At 45.6% G+C, this 24,098-nt stretch overlaps 1 long non-coding RNA gene across 2 annotated transcripts in view; it reads right to left on the reverse strand.

Annotated features, from left to right (window-relative positions):
• LOC142003498 (uncharacterized) overlaps nucleotides 1-24,098 on the reverse strand; it is a 59,169-nt gene that overhangs the window by 28,006 nt on the left and 7,065 nt on the right. Inside the window, exon 1 of one of the 2 annotated variants that reach the window (XR_012642845.1) lies at nucleotides 5,760-5,850. The exons of the other annotated variant lie outside the window; for it this stretch is intronic. This is a non-coding gene — a long non-coding RNA (uncharacterized LOC142003498). Of the gene's footprint in view, nucleotides 1-5,759; nucleotides 5,851-24,098 lie in introns of those variants that run through there. 2 annotated transcript variants of the gene reach the window in all.

Below are 24,098 nucleotides of genomic sequence, written 5' to 3' on the forward strand. Positions count from 1 at the left end.
TTGCCTGACAAAAGTGTCATTGAAGTGGGTGCATTTCCAAGGAAAACAGTGTTTCTCAGCAAGCTGACGTTTTCCAGTCAAAATCAGTTTAATCTGAACACTCCCCAGCAGATTGCTTTGGCTTGAGATGACACAAAGACTTGGATTTTCATTGCATTAAGACCCACCTACATTGGTTTGGCAGCATGAAAAGGCCCGAAAACGGATGTCACTTACAGTCACGCTCATTTTCAGGCATTTTTGCACTGCCAGTGTGATGCAGAGACCTTAGTATAAATGAGAAACAGACCCAAATGTTTCATTTAACTCACAAGAGGAAAAAATAAACTAACATGCCTTATGCCCAGGTTGATTCTTCATCTCCCTTCTCTTTGTACAGCTATTTCCAACACTACAAAATGGCATCACACATTACTAAACCATTTTGCACCATCTTTGCGTAGGCATAACTGACGGCACAGAAATTTTAGTTGCCTGGCTAACTTTAGGGAGCCCCGCAGCTAATCTACAAAGAGTTTGTGGCATACAGTCAATATCAGAGCTGGTTAGATTGAAACGTGCAGGCCCAAGCATTTTGATACTACAGTAAAGGTTGCGACAGAAAAATTGTAAGCTAGAGAGAAAATCTCATGTGATCAGTTTCTGACTGCGGAACTGTAACAGTTAGAGCAGCCTTTCAGTTGCAAATGCTCATAATCACACTCTGCCCAATTTGCAAGAAATCATGAGTCACAGATCTGAGGCTTTTTGAGGCTTGAAGACTGACTTAAAAATGATCACATTTAAAAAAGAATAAATTTGGGGTTTATTTGCTTTCTGGTTTTTGCACTTCTCTGTAACCAAAGGGACAAGAAACTTTTTACAACATAAAACAAGATCCACGTTCGCTACTAATCACATGACTCCAGAAGCAGGGGCTCATGGGGGGGGGGGAAAAAAACCCAGCAAATCTTGCAAGACTAACAATGATAAAATCTCACCTGAGTTGGCAACAGCCATGATTACACATTGGAAAATCACCACCCACGACTATTTAATAGATAAAATAGGTTGTGAGAGCAAAGATTCCAGGCTGAAATATTATGGACAGAGAAGGCCGTGGGTGATAAATTCTCACTTTATGTCCCTTCAGCAGCCTAGTGGCACCTTAACAAGGCTTGAGCATGAAAAGGAAGTCATGCTTCCTGGCTGGAATTCTCAGGTAGGAGGGGCAACTGTAACTAGCTCCAGATCTGAAGAAGTGGGTCTGCCCTACAAAAGCACATCACCCACTTCATTGTTTTGTTAGTCTTTAAAGTGCTACATGACTGCTTCTTTGTTTTAGGTAGTGGTGCGGTTCACTGTCCCATGTAGTGGCACTAGACCACTTAGAAAGAAAGAACAAGTCTCCTCCACAGCCTTAGCTGGAAGCCAGCTGGCTTTTAGCTCAAACTGTAAGGCTCCTGCACTAAGCTCCAGAGGTCCCAGGTTTGGGTCGGCCCTGTCAGAGGTTACACTTGCTCATGGTCACCTAATGAGTCAGTGATGGGACTCAGTGCTCCAGACCTTTAAACTCAGGGATCTAAGACCTTCATTTTCACTCCTGGAGCTTTGAAACACACTCCCACAGACATCAAAATGGGCATCAGATGATGACCTCAGAACACAGTGCTGTTGCATCACAATACAGAGGAAAAGAAAAATCCATCAGCAGCCACAATGCTGCTGCTGCTAATCCTCTAAACACAGCTTGCTGCAATTTCCATCACGTTAGCAACTCAGGCTTTGTCTACAGTGCACCCTAAACTTAAAATAAGAGCTTGAAATTGCATGTCTCATTTTGAGTTTATTTCAAAATAGCCTATTTCAGCATCTACAGCGCCCAATGTCAAAATAATGTGCTCTTTTGAAGCGTCCCGTACTCCTCCTGCAACAAGGCACACAGGGATGGTGAAACAGCATGCCCCTTGTTCTGAAAAATATTTCAAAATAACAGACTTTTTCATAGACTCAGAGCAGCTATTTCAGGATACCAAGATATCACACTCAAGCAGCCAACGACCCACACGTGGCTAGCGGTAAGCATGTTGGACACCACTGGTGTATCATTATTTAATGCCATTTCATACCGGAAAGGGTCCGTTTTCCTCTTACAGCAAATCACTTGCAGCATCATTGTAAAATATCAGGCCATATCCTTGATTTTTGTTTTCAGCAGCATCATGCTCATTCACGTCACCTGAGCCATACCATTTGTGACCAGCAAGGTATTACTTTTTGAGAAAAGCTTAATTTGCATTTTGTGCTCGCAAACTCTGCGTACCTGTCTGGTCTTTTACCCATAGCTGTTCTAGTGCTTCATGTTTATTTTAGCTTCCCAGCACTGCAGGTTTTACTAGGTCTGCTTTCCAGATGGGCAAATAGACCACTTTGGACCTGACTGACTGTCATTCCTTTCTTCCCATTAAACGCTACTGTAAGCCACAAATAATCCCTCCAAAATCAGACAGGGCTATTCAGTGGAAGTGACTCATAATCCAACCCTGACAGAATGAAGCAAGGTCACACTGCAAGCCAAGGGCTGTGCTGAGAATAGAAATAGTTGAGTGCTACTCCTTCCATGTTCTAACCAGTAGGAAACCCTACCAACCAAATTATGGTACTCTTCATAAAAGCAGGAAGGAAATTTCCCCACACTGACAACGGTTCCAAGTGAAAGCAGGGAGAAGGAGGCTACGCTGATGCTGTTAAGCTAAAATAACTAAGAACCTTAGTCTCAGAAGGATAGCCATGCTAAATGAAACGGGTCTGACCCACAAAAGCTCGCTACCCAAAAAATAAAATTGTTACTCTTTAAGGTGCTACAGGACTGCCTGGGGGTTTTTTGTTAAAAGCCTGAGTGGGTTTTTGCTGAGCTTTGGGCAAATATTTTCCCCTTCTTGGGTTAGCAAATTGGCAGTCAAAAACAGAAGCACAACTACTTACCCTTTGGGATTGGGGCTAAAGAGAGTTCAACAGGAAATTCAGGCTCCATATTATTACCGGCCTGAACTCTTGCTACAGCCTCTTTATGCCGCTCCGTGAGCAAGAAAGGGCCATCAAGGGAGTATAACTGTCATGTATTCTCATTTTAAAGCCCCTTTACCCTGGCAGAGCGGCATAGAGAAGCCTTGGTATGAAGGAAAAATCAGGCTCACTTTGATTATCCGTTTTGCTGTCACACTGAGAGGCCGCGTTGCACAAGGCACGGTATGCACACATAACAAAATGGTGGTCACTTGCCACCAGACGCTCACAGTAGGTGAGGAGGGATGACAGGAAGATACAACAAGGGGGTGAGGTCAGCCCCAGGGAGACAACTGAGCTTTTATTTTGGAGCTCTGGTAGGGTAGGGACTGTTCCCATTTTTGTTCTGTGTTTGTACCGTGCCTGGCACAATGGGGTTGCAGGTTTAAATACAAAGAGGCCTGAGGCTGGGAATGGGCGACAGGGGATAGATCACTTGATGATCACCTGGTCCAGGCCTGGCCAAGGAGTTTGTGGGGCCCAAGATGGCACACTGACAGCAGGATCTGGCCAGTGGGTGCTGGATGCTACAGTCAATTGGAGTGGAGTGGGGCATACCATGAAGGCACTGGGCCCAAGGCAACCTAAGGGACCTGTTCTGTTCACTCCCTCTGAAGCACCTGGCATTGGCCACTGTCAGACAACTGGTTACTAGGCTAAATGGGCCTTTGATCTGACACAATATGATCATTCTTATGTTCTAGGTGGTCTCAACAAAGCCAAGGGGTTTCCCTCACAAGCTTCAAGTGAAGCACACGAACAGGTCTTCCAAGGTCAGTCTGAGGTTAAACTGGCTTCGTGCTCAGGCAAGCGGAGAAAAGCGAATGCATAAGTTTCAAAAATTGTTCCAGTTGCATAATCTCCAGGGCATCTGTGTGCATTGCAATGGGAACCCTCACATGTGTGTGCATGATGAATCTCTCTTGTACGGTATCATCGGCACCTGACCAGTGCCAGACAAGAGAATTTGCCAGACTGCAAGAGGTCAATATTGTCTACTACATCACCAACCCTTCCACTGCTGACTGGGCTCTCAGAAGACATTGAGGGGTAAATTACAGCTAAATAACAGCACAGAACACTGAAAGCCAGAACTGGTGGCTGGAAACAAACTTGATGGGACTGCAGGAAACTTGGCTGCACCCACGGTAAGTGGACAGCCAGCTAACTAAATCATGCCAGATTACAGATATTGTGAGAGAGCTTCGGATTAGAGAGTTTGAACCTGCACAAGGTAACACAGAGTAAGAATTGCCAAACCCCAGATGTGACAGGAGGAGCTTCTAGTAATTGCTGACAAAATTCCAGCTTCCTAGAAGTCCCCAACCTGCTTAATGCTTCTTGACTGAATGTACATTTTAAATAGAAAGCCAAATTATTTTCAATGGTTAGCAAATGGACCTTGTATTGCACAGTATTGGAAAAACGTGACAGTCTCCCACCTCCGTGGAGCTGGGGTACAGTAAAATATGGACTCCTTCATATATGTGTTGGAAGAGGAAGCTTTTCCATTACAAGAGATGTTCAAAAAAAGATACCATTTAGAAATCTGGTGACCCTTTTTAGCATACTCTGAAGAGGACTCCCCAGCCAGCAAGCCAGGGTCTTTGTTCTTTGAATATTAATTTGATGCTGAAGAAGTAATCTACTATGTCTCCTGTTTGAGCTTTATCACAACTTTGCTTCTAACTAAAATTTATCGAAAACTGAGGGAGGCCCATCAGCCTAAATACCGTCAAAATGAAAAATAAAATATGATGATTTTAAAGCCAAATGATAATTTGGGGATTCCTTCTAGGTTATGAGCATTTAGGGTGCACACATTTTTAAAGCTTTTCTTGACACCTGTGACCATAAGAACATGAGAAAGGCCATATTGGATCAACCCGAAGATTCATCTAGCCCAGGATCCTGTCTTCCGACAAGGGCCAATGCCATGTGTCCCAATGGGAATGAACACAAAGAACCAATGAACAAGGCTAAAAATTTACTTTAAAAACATGTTATGCGAGACTGTCACTTAAGCACAGGACTCCAGCAGCTGGAGCCTTTCAGAAAAGCACCAAAGGTGGCGAGACCCACTTTATAAGCTCAAGATAGCAGTGTCGCAAATTCTTAAGTATATTGTAACTTTCATTCTCATAGAAGACAGAACAATGCCTATCACCTAATACAGTACAATGTTGATAAAAATAAAGTGCCCTATATATTGTCCTTTAAAACAGCAAAGTGAAGGTAAAACACTACTATTTTTATCTGAGTGTTTCACTCTCATCTTGCACTGATAAAAATGACAATCCAAGGGGAAGGGAATTAAGCCAACAGAGATCTTTAGACAGAAACAACAACAAAGAGATGAGATAGACAGATCAGTAGATTTTTTTCCTTCTATATTGAAATCCCCGAAAAATAATAAAGATGAAAAAACAAATTGCACAAAGAGATCATTGTAGTCAAGTGTCAAAATAAGTGATAACATCTGTTCCGTACAGAATAGTATTTTTTAAATATTAACATATTTTTGTCTCTCACCCAATTGCAAACAGCATGTAAGGAGATAGCCTGAATTAACTCACTCTTTGTCTTCACTGCACAAAAAAGGTGCATTTTTTGACACCGCCATAGCTATCACAGGGTAAAACCCTAGGGCACACAAGGCCCAGCTAGTTTTTGCCTCCATGAGACCAATCTTATATCCCCTGCATGGGATTTACCTCAGCGGTGAATTGCTCCCACTCGCGTCAACAGCAACACCCCACTTTCCTGCAGTGAAGACGGAGCTTCAGCCCAAGTTGCCATCAAACCAGCCGCCTTCCGGTGGGGAATTCCACCACGGCTCCCCGTGTCATTTCCCTCAGTGGGACGAACAATGCAGCCACTTTGACACGCCGTACGCAACGGAGCACATCACTCATTACCTGTGAGGAGGGTCGGCCATTTTAGAGATGCCAGCTGCCTAAGATGGTGGATTTCACCCTCTCTCGTTCTGCGATAGACTTTGAGTGTCCCCCCCCTCAACAGAGGCAGATAAGCTATGGGAGGGAGAAATCTTGGTTTTTGTGGGTGGGGAGGGGCAAGAAAGGCACGCCGGGGGGGAAGAGATGACTGAAACCATTTTAAAAAGGATGTTGTTTGCTTCAGAAAGGCCTATCTGCCTTTGGCTCGTGTCCCCCCTGCGGAAGGAAAAGGCACACAAGATGTTGCGTTAAATTCTCTGTTTGGGGAAGGATTGTGGGGGGCTGGTGGAGAGGGAGAGACTCTTCCCTTTTTTCCGTTGCCAACCCCCCTTCGCCCACCCCGCAATCCCGCTTTGACTTTTCCCACAGAAGTAGCCAACCTCCAAGAATGCAAATGACATTCATTATGCAAATGCATGCAAATCAAGTTTAACTATCGGAAGAGGGGGCTCAGCATTGCTAATGGGTTAACTCTTTCGTGGGCAGCCACCGCTCTGATTTTGAAAGAGCCAGTGTCTTCCTTCGGCTTTTTTTTTTTTTTTTTAAATTTTCTCCCTTATTCCCTTTCACAAGCACACGATTGCCCCCCTAAACTCTGACCCACCACACCAAATCCAAAACGGACTTGTTAATGGCGGCAGAAACACAGCACTTTTCTCCTGCTGTCTGCTGGCTGGGTCCCACTTTTCACACGAATGTGTAAGGTTGACGGAACATAACTGAGGCATCCTAAGACAAAGCGAAAAAAAAGAAACCATTGGCATGGACATAGCTACCCCTTCATTAACCGGGTCTGCAGGAGAAGAGAAACAAAGGAGGCTTAAGCCCAGAATTTAAAAACACTGCCATCGATAGAACGTAAAAAAGCCCCTCTGTGACAAACTGGCAAACAGCTATGGTAGCCACCCACTGGAGGTGGGGGGAGAGTGGGTTGGCTGCTTAAACACAACCAAGAGCTGTATGCCAGGACGGCTGCAAAAAAAAAAAAAAATTCTCTGGCCTTCACACTCCAGCCTACCCCTTTATATCTGCAGTCTAATTTTTGTTTTAAAATTGGAAAACAAATTGTGTCATTGCCGACAACGGAGAGCGAGCAAAGAAGAGGGAAAAGGCCGAGAATAAGGATCAAGATAATGACAGATGACCCAGCAAACCCCTCAATTCTCACTCAGGCAAACGCCGTGGTCTAGTTGGCATTAGCGAAATTATTCATGGGAGTAAACGCCAATAAAAATGTTTATACAATAGGATTATCCCTTGCACCAAAGCATCCACTTATTTTTCTATTATATTCTGGCCTTACAGAATATACTATGACACAAGGCCTCATTCTGCAGTGATGAGGCCAGGGTGAGGATGGATGCATGGAGTTACCCAAAATTAATCTCTCTAGAACCTGAATGGGATATTTTACTTGTTCAGAGCAAAAATAAATGCATGAAGCACAACAATGAATATTTAAGTGACCAGTACAACACAATTATATTAAGGAGGTATAATTCTAAATACCACATAGATCGGTTATTCATTAAAAATATTTTATCACCATTGCTGCTGTTTGGGTGAGTAATTATGCACACAACTAGCCTGGGCTAAAACATCTTATAATTTTTTGTCACCCATTTTTTCTTCACCACATCTTCTTCTTTATGCCAACCACCTGTTATCGCTTGTCTTTTTCGATTGCAGCCTCTTTGGGACAGCAATGGTCCTAGATGATGCAGCCAATTGTTCTCCCCAAGCATCTAGTGATTTTCAGGGCTTAACTGGAGGCCCCTTAAAGGGGTTTCATTTTAGGAAAGTGCAAGTTATACTGGAGGAAAAAAAATTAAGATTTTTTTTTTAAGTTTGGCAACTAAAATTCAGGGGTCCAGACTCACTAGTCATTTTTGAAACTACTGCCCTACTTTTGTCCAAGGCTTGGCACAATAGGACTCCAATCTAACCACAGCCCCTGTGGGCTAGTGAAATATAAAGCATTGCATTTGTATAGCAACCTTGTGCAATGACGTCCTGAACAACGCTCCCTCTAATTTTTTCCATCCATGTAGGGAATAAATTTTGTTTTGTACACTAAACATGTACAGATGTGCACCACCAATAGAAACATGCTGCTGGCTGTGGATATTCTGCTATCAGCTGGGCAGCACCTGGATCTCCCCGGCTGACCGCCTAAACACTCAGTTTGCAGGGAACAGGGGTCCGGATACCTCATGACAGCTCCTACCTACTATCGTGATGCAACTAAGAGCATCAACACTGCCAACACTGCAATAATCATAACTGCAAGTGTTCAGTGTAAAAACCATAAATCAGACCCATCCTGCTGCAAAATAACATGAGATTTAAAATACAGGTTACCTCTCCCTGGCAGGTCCCAAACAGAATTTGCTTGACCAGGGGAGATCCAGGGCTCCCGCTCCAGGTAGCCTCAACCTCCTGGTCCCCTGGGACTCCAGGCTTTCACCCCTGGCTGCATGTCCCTGGGTATGATGCAGGGCCCTGGCAGGTGGGGGCTTCAGCCCAGACCCCACACTGTAGTGGGGGCTCTGTCCCTCAGCCCAGTTTGCCAGCTGGGGCTCTGCCCCACCATGCTGCTGCAGGGCAGGTGGGGCCTCCACGTCTGGCCACTGCTCTGATCCCAACCCTGGCACACTCTGGTCCTGCCAGATTACCAATGTTGGCGGATGAGAGAGCACCAGATTTAAGAGGTTCATTGTCTAATAATAAAGTTGGAGTGTTTATTTGTCTTCTGGTCTCCAAGCCTTTCGGGCATACTGCCATCATGTTTTCAAGCTTCCCTCCAAAACCATGACAACTTAATGAATTTTGCTATCCTACTTGAGCCTCCTGAGGGCTGGAAAACTTGGGTCTAATTTCAGTTGTTGGGTTTAGTATGTAAGGTGCCAGGCAGCATTCCCTATAAGCTGAGTGCTTGGGAAGCCACCCAAGAGAGATCCAGGTGCCACCCAGCTGATTGGCAGAGTGTCCACAGTCACTGATAGCCGGCAGTGCGTGTTTTTATGGGTGGTTCACATCTACACATGCCTGGGTGCACAGAACAAAAATTTACTCTGCACATGAATGGAAAATAATAGGGAGAATACTAGTGCCAGGTGGTGCTTAGTGGCCTGTCCTATACAGGAGGTTCGACCTGATGATCTGACAGTCCCTTCTGGCCTTAGATTCAATGACTCCATGTTATTAAACTAAAGTTAATTCTCACATGACTCCAGGAGATGGAGCTTCAAGAATAAAAAAAAAAGAGTACCAAATATCATGACACTTGTAATAAAAATCAAAAGAGTTGACCATCTCCTTAATAAAAACAACAGTTCCAGGAATGGAAATGGTCCTGTAAAAAAGGAGAGGTATTTTTCAGCGACATGTTTACAAGGTTAATAGTTACACTTACTTTAATGCCCCTCTACGTTCACAGAGTGCTGTTAAATGAGCTGGAGTAAATGAGAATTCAGGCCAGAATTTTGATCCTGCCTGAATGATGATTAATTGGAAGAGCTGAATTTCTATGGAGGATACCTCCTGCGGTGCTTTCCTGGATCAGGGCCTGGGTGTGTATTTTGCTTCAGACAGACAAGGCCGAGGGCGGGTGGTGGAATTAAGGAGCAAAGAGGAGGGGGGGAAGCTATGAAAGCCAGTGAAAATACCGGATGAAAACAGTGACGTGAAAAACAAGTAAAGAGACAGCATGTGGTGAAGAACAAGAGGCAAAAGTTGCAGGGGGAGGCTCTGATATAATGAAAAAAATTGATACAATGAGCATTCACTCACATCAGCATTGCACTCTTGGGCTGGTTCTCAGCTACATCAAGCCCTTATTACATCCCCATCAACATTCCCTTTAATGTTCCTACCCATGGGTGGATTTTTAACATCCGTCTACTGAATAAATTTTGTTACATGCCCCCCAGGTATGTGAGAATGGGCACCACCCATTGAGACAAAACCTAGCGGTGGACACTCTGCCAATCAGCTGGGCAGCACTGGAATTTCTGCTGGGTGACTGCAAAAATGCACAGCGCACAAGGAACGTGGAATGGCAGAGGAAAGAGGCTTTAAAGTGAGAGGAGCTGGAATTTCCTTCCCCATTAAGCCTGCTTTATCCTGCCAGCATGCTGTCTGGGAGAGACAGTGTGAAAGCATCTGGTGCTACTGACTTCCATGGAGTAGCTCCTGATTTCTGAAGGCATGTGTTAGCTCCTGATTTCTGAAGGCACATGTGAAAAAAGAATCAGAGACTTCCTAGGTAGGGCACCCCTGTATGCCAGCCTCTCTTTAACGCAGTAATTCTTAACCTTTACTGCAGCCTGCACCCCTTTGGTTCTCAAAATATGTTCTTGCACCCCTTATCAAAAATGGAGATGGGTGGACCTATACGCTTTTAAATGCATATTAAATATATGCAAAATAGTTTTAGGTTATTACTCACCACAAATAATAGTACAGTAGGCATTTAAAAATACACAAGTTCAACCCAGAGATGTTGCAGTTTTGCTGTGGAAGTAAACTGTAACAGACAGGCTAACAGTTAGCAGCTAACTGAATTCACATGTAGCTTTGATGAAACAAAGTAGTTGTACTTACGTGCCTGTGCTTAATTTGTGTTTTCAATGACGTACTTCTAAAAAAAATATCTGATGTCTCTCACTCCAAGAAAGGGCATCATGTACCCCAAGTAAAGAACCACTCACTGCGCTTTAACAGGACTTCAGTTACAGTTTGACTGGGCCCATAAGGGCCCACTGATGCGAGGGGCAGAATGTTCTCAACATCCGTGGGCTTCAGCGGAGCTCTGCTCACTCTTCGAGTGTTAGTGTCTGGGGGGATAAGGCTCAGAACACAGCTTGCCCCAGAGCTGCATGCAATTTGGAAACAACAAGAAGTCCTGTGGCACCTTATAGACTAACAGATATTTTGGAGCATAAGCTTTCGTGGGCAAAGACCCGTTTCGTCAGATGCATCTGACGAAGCGGGTCTTTGCCCATGAAAGCTTATGCTCCAAAATATCTGTTAGTCTATAAGGTGCCACAGGACTTCTTGTTTTTGAAGATAAAATCTAACACGGCTACCTCTCTGATACTTGTCACCATGCAATTTGGAGTGGACTTGAAAGGAGTTAGGTGCCAAAATGAAAAGTAATTTAGGTGATTCGCTTCTGTTAGCTGCTCCTTTGGAAAGCCTGCAGCCTTCGTAGCAGAGCTGGAATATCTCAGGCGTTAAAGCCAAAAGGCAGCATCATCTCATGGTCAGCCCTCCTGTGCATCACAAGCCACAGAGCCCCACTCACCAACACCTGCAATAGGCCCATAACTTAGTACCTGAAATCCTCACATCTTAAAGTTACAGAGCATCTACCACTGACTAGTTCAACCCAGCAAGTGCCCCATGTGCCCAACGCTGCAGACAAAGGGGAAAATAACACAACATTTCAGGGTCTCTGCCAGTCTGATCCCGAGAGGAAAATTCCTTCTCCAACCCCAAGCAGGATGAGCAGGTAAGAATTCTTTGTAGTAGCTCAAAGCTCCTCCCTGGCCTAGTGTCCCATCTACAGCCTTTAGGGACATTTAGAATCCTAGGGCTTGTCTACACTACCTCCCTACTTCGAAGGGAGGATGGTAAGTCGGGTGTTGAGAGTTTATTAATGAGGTGCTGCGGTGTATATGCAGCACTTCATTAAGCAAATTCCGCCCCCCACCCCACCCGCAGCAACTCCAAAGTGTTAAACTTCAAAGTGCCAGCTCGTGCGTAGCCGTGGCTCACCCGCTGGTACTTTGAAGTCCCTTTACTCCTCGAAATTTTGCCCAGCCACTTCGAAGTACCAGCGGGTGAGCCACGGCTACACATGAGCCGGCACTTCGAAGTTTAACACTTTGGAGTTGCCGTGGGGGCGGCGGGGGGGGGGGCGGAATTTGCTTAATGAAGTGCTGCATATGCACCGCAGCACTTCATTAATAAACTCCCAACACCCGACTTACCATCCTCCCTTCGAAGTAGGGAGGTAGTGTAGCCACAGCCCTAGAATACTGAAACTGGAAGGAACCTCAAGATATCATCCAGTCCCCTGCACACATGGCAAGACCAAGCACCATCTGGATCGCTCCCGACAGATGTTTGTCTAACCTGCTCTTAAATATCTCCAACAATGAAGATTACACAACCCCCTCAGTTGTGTCACTGACTTGCTTAGGAGCTTTGGGCGACTCTTCATGCCTCAGTTTCCCCAGGGCAGAAAGGGGCTAATGCACCTGATCTTCCTTGTAAAAGGTGAGCTCTGTGGAAGAAAAAAAAAAAAGTTCTAGAGCCATTATTCCTGCCTAAAACAGCGGATGAGAAACAGATGCCAGAAATTGTTAAGAGCAGTCAGACAGTATTCCTTGTAAGCTGACCATCTGGGTATCACCCTGCAGAGATTCAGGCACTGCCCAGCTGATTAGCAAAGCGCCCACAGCTGACAGAGTGTGTTTCAATGGGTGGTACGCATCCACACAAACCTTGGTGCACATAACAAAATTTGATCCATCTGTGGTTGGGAAAAAAATTGGAGGGAACCCTGGTCATGCATGGGCCAAACGCAAAGGCAACTTCATCAGACCATACCAACTGTTAGGGTTTTTTAAAAAAAAATAAAAAAAGATTAAAAACTAGGGTGAAAAAAATAATTTGTTAATAATTCAGGAAGATTCAGCCAGGCCTGCTGAAGTTTTTTATGTTTGTTTGTGGTTTGTTTTGGTTTTTTGGAGGGGAGGTGGCACGCATAAGCTGTCCGGCTCACATGGTCATCAAAAATGCCACTGTGCCTAGGTGTACCTGGTCCGTGTTTTCTGAGCATAGTCTGAGAAACTGACACTGATAGTTACTTGTTGTTACTGACTAATATGCACCATCACATTCATACCACTGTGCTGACAAAGCAAGCTTTGCTCCTGCCTTTTCACCAGCCTACAAACTAGGATGTAATTGTCTTTCACCTAGGTTAAAAACTCGTTAGGATTCACTTAGCAAATACCCATTGTCAAATTCATCCCAGGAGGCAGAGTTGGAGAAAGCTGGGTTGCTGGAAAGGCAGACGGCTCTATGATTAAGACTCGAGTGATCTGGGTTCAGCTTCTATCACCAACATAAGCGCCCACATTTGCCAGCAACCTGTGTTTCTACAGGTAGTGTATATTCACACATGCCCATAGCAAAATTTATTCTTCACATGGATGGAAAAAAATAGAGGGAACACTGGTCACAGCATTCATTGACTTATGCAAGATGCATCAAGCAGCTGGCTCTTTTAGGGCTGATTGAAAAACAGGATTATGTTCCTAAGGAAATTCTTTTTGGAAAATGGAAGACAATTTTTTTTCAGTGAAATGAAGAGAGCAGGCATTTTTCCAAAATTTTTTTTTAAAAGAAAAAGCTTCTCTTTCACCAAAACCCCAATTTTCCACCCCAAACCACTTTCAACCAGCCCTCCAGAGTATTAATAATCTTGAGGATGACAAAGAAGTAGCCCATAGGGAAAAGAAAAAACAAACTGTTAGGCCTCGAGCCTACACCGAAAATATAGATCCACCTTGTTCCATTGCTCAGGGACGCAAAAACCATCATGCTCTCCCTGAGTGATGTAGTTAGGCTAATTTAACTGTGCTGTAAATAAGCATCAGAGAGGTAGCTGTGTTAGTCTATATCTTCAAAAACAACAACAAGTCCTGATGAAGAGGGTCCTTGCCCATGAAAGTTTATGCTCCAAAATATCTGTTAGTCTGTAAGGTGCCACAGGACTTCTTGTTATTTCTGCTGCAGATGCAGCTCAGTCAACAGAAGGATTTGCCCAATTTTTTTTTAAAAAGTACCATATTTTTTAATTTAAATTCTCATTTCTTTCGAGCGAAAGGCAGTTTTTGTCCCCCTCCCCTCCCCTTAGCTCTGCTGGAGCAACATGTCATTTGTATGGTAGATATTGAGCTTTTGAAGTTTCAGGTGTAGCCTATTTGGGAGGGGGAAAAAAAGCCACTGCATGGATTTTCAGGGAAACATGACATTGGAAAAATATAAAATAAATGAAATAAAGTAAAATCATTAGAAATTTACAAGGGTTTGAGCAAAAAAAATTATCTCCATCTCCCTATGTGAGTCTCTCTATCTCTCAGTCAGTCACACACACACACACACACACACACACACCATTAGTTGTGCTTCATTGCTCTAGTCTATACATAGGCTGGACTACATTTTCAAAACCAACAGCCTCAACTGGATGTGCAACTTGAGTATTTATTTCATCATCTGTGCACAACACCTATGGGATAGACAATAACCAACAAATGCACGAAAGGTGGCCCAGAACACAAGCTTCACACCTCATGTCCCTAATACCTGACATGAGTTACCTCCAGGAGATCAGAACCACTGAAATCACAGGAGTAAGCCAAGACTCACCAATTTGGTGCCCCAGCAAAGATGGTAGGGTTTTGTTTTTTCAATTAGTACCTTTCGGCTGCGTCTACACGTGCACGCTACTTCGAAGTAGCGGCAGTAACTTCGAAATAGCGCCCGTCACGTCTACACGTGTTGGGCGCTATTTCGAAGTTGAAATCGACGTTAGGCGGCGAGACGTCGAAGTCGCTAACCCCATGAGCGGATGGGAATAGCGCCCTACTTCGATGTTCAACATCGAAGTAGGGACGTGTAGACGATCCGCGTCCCGCAACATCGAAATAGCGGGGTCCTCCATGGCGGCCATCAGCTGGGGGGTTGAGATACTCTCTCTCCAGCCCTTGCGGGGCTCTGTGGTCACCGTGGGCAGCAGCCCTTAGCCCAGGGCTTCTGGCTGCTGCTGCTGCTGCTGCAGCTGGGGGTCCGTGCTGCATATACAGGGTCTGCAACTAGTTGTTGGCTCTGTGTATCTTGCACTGTTTAATGAAAGTGTGTCTGGGAGGGGCCCTTTAAGGGAGCGACTTGCTGTTGAGTCCGCCCCGTGACCCTGTCTGCAGCTGTGCCTGGCTCCCTTATTTCGATGTGCGCTACTTTGGCGTGTAGACGTTCCCTCGCTGTGCCTATTTCGATGTTGGGCTGAGCAACGTCGAAGTTGAACATCGACGTTGCCAGCCCTGGAGGACGTGTAGACGTTATTCATCGAAATAGCCTATTTCGATGTCGCAACATCGAAATAAGCTATTTCGAAGTTGGGTGCACGTGTAGACGTAGCCTTCCTGTCCAGCAGTTTGACAAGCAATATGGTCAGGGTGCTGATATAGGTGCCAGAAGACCTGTACTGCTAGTTTCAGCTCTGCTACTTGGGCAAGTCACTTAACTGCTCCATGCTCTGGTTTCCTCTCCTAACCATTTGTCAGTGTACATTGTTGGCTTTTGTTTGTGACTGTCTGTAAACACAGCCAAAACCTTACGAATCCAGATATACTGTTTTATTAACCATCTATGGATGAGAATATCCACAACTCATTTTACTGCACACACAAATACAAATTTTGTATCTGGTATTGTGCCAATTTGCAGATATCCACTTTGTATGTATAACACTGACAGACCTGGGTTGCTGGCACCAGGGATAGAACCTGAGAGCATAGGGTCTAAAGCCCTACACTCTACCACATGCGCTAAAGGCCAGCTGGTTCTCAGCCGAGATTGTAGAGCAGAGAGGCTTCACTCACCCCAGACGAGGTTCCAGTACATCTGGGTACTATCTATGCATGAGTATCCACATCTGAAGATGTGGATGTGGACACCCATAGCTCATTTTTGAGAATAAGGTTGTGGATACAAATTGTGTATGCACGCTTCTTATGTACAGCACCTAGCACGAGTCCCCAGCTTTGGCAGGCATCTCTAAGAGCAAAGGAAAACCAAATAATGATGAAAGCATCTTTCAAAATAACCCTGACTTTTGACCATTCCTACAGAACAGCCGCATTGGAAAGAGGATTTCGCTTTCACAGGGCTGATCTTCCCCTTTTGGTGCATGTATGGAAGTCTTGGGTGTAAAAATGAAAGCAAAGGGCCACGTACACCAGTCTGTGTGTATACAATCACGGGCAGGGGAGGTCTGATCCAATCCCCACTTCTGCCAATCATATACACACAGACTGGGGCGAGCAGGATTGAAGTCCAAGTATCATCCCTAATACTCCCCTAACTCCGTTCGCAATCTTCTCTAAATGTTTAAGCAAGGTTGGCATCTCTGGACCAGTTCCTACTGCACTGACCATTGGCCGTTTCCTGACGTGCAGCCCTTGTAGTTTAATTCGACATAATCACTGCACCAGAATTCTGTTAGTGAAGTGGCCCCACATACATACTATGGCAGTTTTGGCAGCATTGCCAACTAATGGTCCCACTAATCTTTTCCATCCATGTGCAGAATAAATTTTATGCGCACCAAGGCCTGTGCAAATGGGCACTGCCAGCAGAAACAAAAACCTAGCTGTGGTGCTCTGCTAATCAGCTGGGAAGCATCTGATTCTCTACTCAGCAACTGCACAAGCATCCAGCTTACAGGGAACGCCTGTCGTGATTTTAATGAGTCTCTCAACACTAGCTGTTTTTCTTACAGCCTCAGCACCTGGACTTCCTAATTAGAAGAGACCATGTCTACGCTTAAAAGTTTTAAAATCCAAAATCAAACAACCTTCACCACCACCCCCGACATACCAATGCAGATAAAACCCAACATTGATTATGTTGTTATCAAAAAAAAAAACAAAAACAAAAAAAAAAAAACTTGTGATTCAAGGCAACCTCGTTAATCTTTCCAGGGCTTCACTCCTCATTTTTGAATGTTTGAGGCTAGTGATCCTTTCACAAATTAGCCCCCTTCTCTGGTTTCTCTGTAGTGCCCAGAGGCACAAGTGTTCCAAAGTCAAATTTGCCCAGGACCCCCGTTCGTTGAGAAAGCAGGGCTCGTTTGCCTTCTACAAACTCTGCAGCACCAACAAAAGGCCCTTTCAAATTCTTCCAGACGCAAGTCCTTCAGCTCAATTAGTCAGGCACACAGACTCACAAAAAAACCTTCCATTCAAGCTAGTGGCTAGCTGTGGAGGACAAGGGAAAAGAATGGATCTTTCTCCAGCTCTTTCACTGGGTGTCATAACAAGCAGAAAGACCTCTTATTGGGGGATTATTGGATATAAGAGCTCTGCTGGAGGAGCTGGTGCAAAAGATTGGGGGGAGAGGGTGGGATTAAATATTTGAAAGTTAAAATTCCCAAATTCGGAAAGAATCAAACTGATCATAATTCTCTTTCAACAGAATTTATTTGGCATCTCGTTCTACCACAGTCATTCCCTCCTCGGCTACGTGATTTTGAAAATAAATCCACTGATTCTCCTGCACCCTACACCTTTGTGCAATTATTTGCCCTTGTGTGTAGTTAAGTGCTTAAATACCTTTGGGGTCTGAGCTTAAGTTTCTCACCCTCAGCAACACGGAGATAACATTAAAGACACATCCCAGCTGCAGTCACACTAGCGAGTTTTGCTGACAAAACCGGTGGAACTTCCACACACAAAATGCATTTTGTCAACAGTAGGCCAAGAAAAGTCAGCACTTCCGCCAACAACCTTGTGCCTCACCCAGATGATGAAGGTGCCTTTGGTCAACTGGTTCTGCCAACACAAAAACCTGCATGTGGACGCTCTCGGGGGGCCCTTCTCTCAGCAGACAGGGCATCCAGAACAAGGGGCAGCCCTGTCTGCGGTGCTTCCAGGTGCCTGTTTTGTCAAGACAGTGGACAGGCAGTCTGGCCACTCTTTTGACAGACCATACAGCTCTTCTGGTTGGCTTTTGTGTGTCGGGAAATCTCTTCCGACAGGGACTTCTGTCAACAGGTGGCTGTAGTATAAACGTAGCCTGTGTAGAAACCTGGAAGCTGAGCAACAAATCAAAGAAGAGCTGCTCAGTTTTGTTTTCAATCTCAATTTTGAGGTTAAATGTGGGATTGTGGAATGCTCACAAAGACAATACTGTGACTAGGCCACGAGTGACTAGTAATTTCAGGTGCTTAGTTTGAGCCCCATTTAAAGGCCCTGATTATCAGAAAACCAGGCTCATCCGAGGTATGTGAAGATGGGCTTCAAAATTACTAGAAGCTATGCCTCTCTCATCCACTACCCTCAGGACCTGACCAGTGCCAGATGAGAGAATTTGCTAGACCATAGGAGGTCACTATCATCTTGCAGCATTGCCAACACTTCCTCTGGTTACTGGGCTCTTAGAAGACATTTAGGAATAAATTAGAGCTAAATAACAGCACAGAACACTGGACTGGTGGCTGTAAACAAACCTCATCGGACCACAGGAAACTTGGCCACACCCATGACAAGTAGTCATCCTTCCAACCAAAATCATGCCGGATTATGGATGTTGCCAGATGACACAGTTCCAGATGAGGGAGGTTCAACCTGCAGTCACTTTTGCAAATCTGCCTAATCTTTTTTCTTTTTTTTTTTTTGCAGATGGGGGATGAAACAGGAGAGAGGTGAGGATGGAGGAGACACGATCATTGCTCACTTCTGTTTGTACAGCCTACATGTAATGTCACCACCCCAACAAATAAGAGCTTGGGATTGAAGTGGAAAAATCTAACCCGCGTTTCAAACATCAAAGTCTGATGGGCGGCAGGAAGAAAGCTCAAATCATGGGGATTTGCCCAGCTGGAGAGAGACCAGTTTTAGAGGGCAGGTGCTCTGCATGACCTGAAAATCTGGTCCCTTTAGGAGAAACACTTGGCCCTAGAACCTCAGAACGATCTCTTCTCCACAGCAACTCATGCAAATGTCAGAGGCTGCATCCCAGCCAGGCCTGGTATACCTGTACTGCCATCCCCAGAACTCAGACCATGGGTTCTTCAAACAGCACAAGGAGACTTCTGGATGAACGAAAGCAGAGGAAGGTGTGGTAACTTTCAGATTGAGAAAGACGATTAAGGCGGGGGGGGCGGTAATTCAAGAGAAGTCTATAAAACTGTGACTGGTGTGGAAAAAGTGAAGAAAGAAGATAACTATTTACTTTTTCCCAAAATACAAGAACTAGGGTCACCAAATGAAATTAATAGGCAGCAGGTTTAAAACAAACAAAAGGAAGTACTTCACACACTGCAGAGTCAACCTGTGGGACTCCTTGCCAGAGGATGTTGTGAAGCCCAACACTACAATAGGGTTCCAGGAAAAAAAAAAAAAAAAAAAAGAGAGCTAACTTCATGGAGGAAGGTCCATCAATGGCCAGGAATGACGTCCCTAGACTCAGTTTGTCAGAGGCTGGGAAAGCATGACAAGGCGGTAATCGCTTGCCGATTCCCTGTTACCTTTATTCCCTCTGGGGCACCTGGCACTGGCCACAGTCAGATGACAGGACGCTGGGCTAAATGGACCTTTGGTCTGACCCAGTGTGGCTGTTCTTATATTCCTAAACACCTGGATGAAGATCACAGCTAGACTGACATTGAAGAGAAAAATTCGTAAGGAAATGAACAGTAAATCGAGCACTGCTAGGCACCCTGGGCCAGACTTACCAAGGTATTCAAGTGCCTAAAAATGCAAACAGGTGCCTCGCACAATTTAGAAGAACTCCTAGACAAATGGGCTCCTCACTACCACAGAAAGTCAGTAGGAGTTAGGTGCTTCTCTACCACACCACTGACTTTGAAGGGTGGCTCAGGTCTCTCGCGCAAAATCCCATTCCAGCAAAAGAAATCTCCTGACGTCGTCTTCCATTCCAGAATATCCAGGAATATGAATCTAAATTAACTAAAGGTGTGAATTTGCAGTGGATTACTTAAAATGCATTTTAATCCGTGTTTGGATGCCCTCATTCCCAATTAATATGGCCTTAATTGGGTTTAGTTTGATTCACTTTTTTGAAGGTGTTCATGCATGGCTTTAATGAGGTTTACTCAAGCCTCTTCAAATTCACACTTTTCATTCATTTGGATTATCTTCCCTGGCTGCCCCTCATGCAGACAAACCCTATGTCATTGTAGAGGGATTCCTCTCCCCCACCCAACTGCAAAGTACATCCAGAACAAGAGGCAACCTGAAGGAGTGGCTGCCTTAAAGACACATTTTAATGCCACCTCACCCCCCCCCACAAAAAAAAAACCCAAAACAAATCAGATCCATTGAAAGGAATTGTCCTAACTCAGGATGCCGGGGGCAGATTCTAGCTCCATGGCACTACATTGACTTGGGGGCTTTGCAAAGTTGGAGAGGCTATGCTACTATATGCCATCTTAGGCTCTGCCCCATAAACTCCTGTCCTGTAAACTTGCTTGGTGGAATGCCAGCCCTGATCTGTTTAGCTCAGCTCCATTCCACTCGGCAGCATGTCATTGGAAGGCAGCTGAGCCTTAGCTAAAGCCCCGCCAGGCTGATTAGCACTATATGCCTCATGAGAAGAAAATTCCCTCCCGGTCTCTCCTATTTAACCATTTGCTACACCAGGTGCTCCTTTTTCTCTACTGCTTTGTCGACTCTTACCAACCAGCTCTTCTACAGATGTCCCTCCAAGCATCCCTGGAGCTCAGCCAAGTCACACCAGGGAAGGAGACGGGCAACCCATTGTTATCTGGGGAAAGGGCTTTACACAGGTCCTGCAACACTCTGCGTCTTCAAAGCACCAGTACAAACTTTAAATCATCCCCCACCCAGCTCTGCAAAGGCACCAATGGCGCATTGGCCTTATTACATGGATGGTGTCATAGATTAGATCCTCCTAGAATTTAAGTCAACTTCAGCAGGGGATCATAGTGTTCTCTCGCATGTTTCCCATCCATGGTCAGAATAAATTTTGTTGTGTGCCCACAGGCATGTGCAGACGTGCACCACCAATAGAAACGTGCTGGTGGCTGTGTGTGCTCTGCTAATCAACTGGGCAGCTCCTGAATCTTTCCTGGGTGGCAGCCCAAGTACTAAACTTATAGGCAACACTGGGGGTCAGGTCCATTTACACCTGCTAAGGACCTGGCCTTTACGTTCAGGTCACTCCTTAGTGTAACTCCATTGACTCCAGGGAAATTACATCACAAAGTGTATGTCCCAGGCAGAATGAACTCCTCCAGGAATCCTGCCAGCCCAGCTCATGTTCAATCAACCAGACCATTCAGAGCAGACAAAAGAATGTTTAGCACTTATGAATTAGGTCTTTTTGCTAGGATTTTACAGATTCCTTGGGTCACAGAGTGAGCTAAGGCCAACATACTCAGAGGACCAGCTCTTACGATTTCAGTGCCTGCTTGCAGAATTCTTCCTGCAGCAGCAGCAATGAAACATTAAATGCACCTTCCTCCTGTGAAAGAAGAGGGGTTCAGGATCAGCGTTCCCTCTCATGTTTTCCTTCTGGGTGGAATAAATTTTGCTGTGTGCATAAAGGCATCTGTAATGTGCACCACCAAGAGAAACACACACTGCCGGCTGTTGGTGCTAAGCTAATCAATTGGGCAGCACCTGAATCTTTCCTGGGCATGCACCCAAGCACTCATCTTACAGGGAACACTGTTTGCAATTATTCACACTCTCAAGAACTGGCTTGCAGTGCCACCAGTGTGAGCACAGCACTTCCCACTGATACCACCCGCTTAAGTTATCCTAAACCTTAGAGCCATTAATAGAGCCCTGCGCCAATGCAAAATTTGTGTCTGCTGCAATATCAGCAGAAAAATGAGTGGATAACCACGGATTCACAGAGCTCTAGCCATAAACACACAGTACTGATCTCGACACACCCAGCTACTCCAAGTCACTTACAGTCCAATTGCTGTTTATAGGAACACCCCTTTTGTACAATGCAAAGGGGCCTGCCAATGGAAATAAACAGCATGCCTGTCCAGTGGACATCCCTCCAGCAATGCAAAGGGCCTCTATAGCGCAGATTTAGGATGAAGCTGTGTATTCTTAGCATTGTAGATATCAGGCCAAATTCCCCGGCTGTAAATGCCACATAACTCCGACAGTCGCTTAGGATGTTCACCACTATCACATGCAGAGAATTGGTCTCCTGGATCCGAACACCCCATCCACTTTGGAGGCATTTGGACTGCAGACCCCAATCCCGATCCCAATCCAAAACAGGCAGACAGCCTGCTCAAAGGAGCCTCTCCGAAAGCTCCAGAAGCCAGATTTGCAGCTTACGTCTGCTGCTGTTAGTTTGTCCGCCTGCACTTCCTCCTCCCAAACTGCTTTGCAAACACTTCCACTTGCAACCAGATCTGATGCTGTCACATGAGCCTAGGCCAGCAAAATCTTCCCTTGATTTGTTTGTGTGCAGGGAGAGGATAAGAACACGTTCTCCATCCCACCGGCGGATACCACATACCCTGGAGCAAGCTCTGCGGCTGCCCCAACACATCGAATCATATCGGAACAACCTTTCTGGCAGAAGGCCATCTCTTTGGACCTACCTAAGAGCTGATCAGTCCACTGCAGGGCCACGGACAGCATGACTTTAATCAGGCTGCTCCTCGGGGGCTGATGGTCCAGTCTAGTCCCACTGCAAGCTGTCCAATGCTTCACACAGCCCCAGGGAATTATTTGAATGAGCTCCCACCGCCCCACCCTGGTAACCATTCTTCTCCTCCAAGACGGCAGGATAAGGCAGCTTAATTCTACCGAATGGAAATAGAACACTTCAGGGACATGCGGTGTAGGCTTCCAACACCCCCACTAGGGGACAGAGGACCAGGACCACAACCGCACCCCACCAGGGACTTGGGGCCCAGGCAATGTACCCCATAAGCTGATAGCTTGGGCAGCCACCCAGCTGATTAGCAGAGCACCTGCAGCCAGCAGCGTGTTTCTCCACTGGTGGTGCACATCCACACATGCCTTGGTGCACCTAACAAAATTTATTCAGCCCATGGATGGAAAATAATTAGAGGGAACTCTGAGCCCAGGGAAGTCTAAAGAACCCGCTTCTGCCATGAACCCTGAGCTCTGGCATTCCCAACTAGCTTCTCCTCCACCCACACTCAGCACCGGCAGCAAGTGGGGCTGCGAGGCCAATTTGAGCTGGTCACATGGTTTATTCAAAGGCTTTTGCACCTCCGGGTCTTAAGCCTGGGAGCTCATCCGGTTATTTATCACGTCCCACATGCTCCCATCCCCATAAACTCTTGCCACGGGCTGAAAATTAAAGCAGGGCCTGATCTGATTCATACAGTAGCTTAGCTCTCCTGCTTGGCCGCTTTGTCATAATCCTGACATCAACATCACTCCCTTGAAAACACAGGGGGAATCTGAAATCCCCATTGTTTGAAGAGGGAAGATTGTGTTCTCTGCACAAAGGAGAGCCCCCTCCCCACTTTCCACTCATCCCTCCTGCACCCACGCCCATTTCAACAGCTGGGGATGGGGAGAATAAGCATTTTGGCCCCCACTGGCACAAATGTCAGGAAACTGCTCTCTTTTCCATGGCTCAACAGGTCCCTTTAAACCCAAGAGGCTAATGGGACAGAGAATAATCATTCCACAGATCCACATTATATCTGACCTGCCACCTGTAAGCATCCCACAAAAATTCCCTCTAGGGAGTGAGGACAGTCTTTTGGTGAAGACATAGGACTGGCCTTGCTGGGGCCAATCTCCAGCTCTTCTACCGACTCTCTGTCTGACCCTGGTCAAATCACTTAGTGAATGTAAATGAGACTCTCTAGTTTACTCCCACTTTGGGTATGTCTACATTGTAAGAAAACAACCCACAGCAGTGAAACACAGAGCTCACACTAAAAGGCTAAAAATAACAGGGTGAACATTCCCCCTTGGACTACAGCTTGGAAACCCACAGAGGAGGGAGGTCTCAGACCACCAGCTCCAGCCTGAGTGTGTGTGTGTGTGTGTGTGTGTGTGTGTGTGTGTGTGTGTGTGTGTGTGTGTGTGTGTGTGTACACACAGTCCGTGTGGACTTACCCTTGGAGGCTCCATTCACACTACCAGAGCAGTCTGCAGAGGCATTCACATGAAAGATGCACGCAATTTCAGTCTCTCTCTGCCTTGGTTGCCATTTGTCAAACTGGGATAATAAATTCACTTCACCCCACCCTTCACCTGTCATCTCTACTGAGGCCCCAATCCTGCAGGGACA

The sequence above is a fragment of the Carettochelys insculpta genome, chromosome 30 (genome assembly GCF_033958435.1).
Source record: "Carettochelys insculpta isolate YL-2023 chromosome 30, ASM3395843v1, whole genome shotgun sequence".
Lineage (NCBI taxonomy): Eukaryota > Metazoa > Chordata > Testudines > Carettochelyidae > Carettochelys > Carettochelys insculpta.